The sequence below is a fragment of the Nicotiana tabacum genome, chromosome 17, assembly GCF_000715075.1.
Source record: "Nicotiana tabacum cultivar K326 chromosome 17, ASM71507v2, whole genome shotgun sequence".
NCBI classification, from domain to species: Eukaryota; Viridiplantae; Streptophyta; class Magnoliopsida; order Solanales; family Solanaceae; genus Nicotiana; species Nicotiana tabacum.
In genome coordinates, this window is record NC_134096.1 from 14,196,942 (window position 1) to 14,199,718 (window position 2,777).

Sequence of the window (2,777 nt, forward strand, 5' to 3'; positions counted from 1 at the left end):
ATTAATGCACAGCCCATATTTTAACACATCCTCAATTGGTAACATAACATGAATAGAGTATTTGTGATGCTTGTTGAAAATACATCCTTCAACCCAATCTTACTCGGAATAGCCAATTTCATAATGAATCACTCGGGACTTACATAATTTACATGAATATCGTGGGATTCAATTCGAAGAGAAGAGTTTAGCCAACATACCTCACTTGAGCTTCCTTACACTCTAAAACATTCCGGAATTCTTAGCAACTTCAATATATTTTAGAAATATAACAAATTGAATCAAAATTAGGAAGATGGTCATGGTTCTAGCTCACTTGAGCATTTTATCAAACACTAGGTGTGCATAAAGTTTCAATGTCCTTTTTATGAAGGACCTCATCATCCCACAACCCAATCTTTACCATTTTTATCTCAACAATCTTCCTACACCCTTTGATAATACATGCATGTAAAATAAACAACTCTCATGCCCAGAAATTTATCTTGCTAGTTACCCATTTTCAGAAAATTTCAAAATTAAGGTTTAGGGTGTAGAATCTTACCTTTAGAATGAAGACCTAGTAAGCTTCCCTTCTTAATCTTCCAAAACATGAGCAAGAATTGAAGAAAAATTATGGAAGAACACCTTCCCACTCTAGGGGACTCTCTCTTACTCTAAAATATCAGATTATGTCTCAAAAATGGCCCAAAGAGTGTATTTAACGAAATAGGGTCGGGTTTTAAAAACCCAAAAATAGAGCTCCGGAACAAGATATGCGATCGCATAACCGATATGCGGACCGCATATCGGTCGCATAATTTGTTACAAAATAGTCAAAAGAACTGTTTGTGTATGCGGTCATTATGCGGTCCGCATAACAATTATGCGGTTGCATAATGCACCGTATAATAGTTATGCGGTCGCATAGTCGACCGCATAGTTGCTTCCAACTAAACCAATCAACTACCTCACTTTGTGGCCATTATGCGGTCCGCAGAGTAGTTCTGCGGTCGCATAATGGACCGTAGAAATGCACTTTTCCGCCAAATATTTTTCTTTACTTTTCGGTGCATTGTTTAGCCCGAAAAGTCCGAGCCGGCACCATGAAACATTATTTTTCTTTGCAAATTTTACCGGGCTTTACACTTAAGTACTTCAAAATTTTTTGGGGTGTTACACCTCCTCCCCCCCCAACGTGGCTGCACACTAGCCCAAATAAGTGACTCTTACTCCATATAGCAAGGTGTCACATTTAAGTAATTTGTAGGCCAAGTCATACATAAGTTGGGGCCACACCCAAAGACTTAAGACTCCTCTAATTCACTTGGTGTTTCTACAAAATAATGGAGAAAGTTTCAGCAAAGTCTTATGAGACTTTGGTCCTCTACTTTATTTTGTTTTCTAATGGCTTCAAACGTGAAAGGCTCTCTAAATTGACAAAATGAAAAGAGCTTATGACTTTGTGAAATTACAACAAACATACGGATGAAGCTTCAACAAAAGTCATACACAAGATTATGATCAAATTCACAAAGTGAGATAGATTGGCAACGTGATTTTGCTTCAACAAAATTTCATACTAAGTAATACTGCATAATAGCAACGAGATTTGCAATTCTAAGAGAGCACAGTACAATCTCACCATTACGTGTTTCGTCGAAATTGGCGTGTGTTAGAAGGATAGTCAAGAGAATCGGTTCAAGTATGTTAAGGCTATCCCTTCTTTCCTTTTGGCATGGTCCAAATGATACAAATGAAACAAGCAAAATACGCAACTTTTATAAATGACTCTATTCATAAAAATACTAGGGGTGTCTATATTCTTGATTCCCCATGTGTCTTATTATTCTATCATCTGTTCATGGGTCTCAGAAAATATATAGGTTGATAAAGTTTATTTCATGATATTAATCAGAGGCATAATGGTCTTATGACATTCCGAGAGATTTTATTGACGTACTTCTCATGCATTGCATTTATTTACATTGACCCATGACCAGATGGTATTATATACGCGTATATATGTATATTATATGTATATGGGATATGAAAAAAGGTTACGGCATTATATACGCACCACCATCTGATCAGCTGGTATACATTGATGATTTGCCCACAGTGGTCGAGATGATATGATGGGATGGCCTCAGAGGCTTGATGATGTTATAAACGCATGTGCCTAAGTATGGTATGACATTATATGTATATACATGACATTATAAGTATTAAATGATTCACAGAGCTATGCAGACTTACATGTCGAGTCTTTTACTCCATGTTTCTCTCATGTCTATTATTTGCTGATTTTCATTCCTTACATACTCGGTACATTATTTGTACTGACGTCCCTTTTACCTGGGGTCGCTACGTTTCATGCCCGCAGGTCCCGATAGGCAGGTCGAGAGTCCTCCAAGTAGGCTATCAGCTCAGCGAAAGGTGTTGGTGCGCTCCATTTGCTCCGGAGTTGCTATTTGGTCAGTATGATTAAGATATGTATTGATTGGTATGGCGGGGCTCTGTCCCGACTTTTATGATAATTATGTATTCTTAGAGGCTTGTAGACAGATGTCATGTATATTGTTACGCGGCGCCTTCCTGAAGTTCCTTGGAAGGGCGACGTAAGGCTAGGCAACCGATGTCAGTACGGTTGCTGTCCGCCAACTGAGGTCCCCTCCGTACGCTAGACTAGATTGTCAGTGCCGTACGGGAAAACCAATGTCATGAGCAATTGAAAGAGAGCAGAAAAGAGAATTGAGAATGAAAGAAAGCTTGATTGCATTGAATGAAAGCTATTA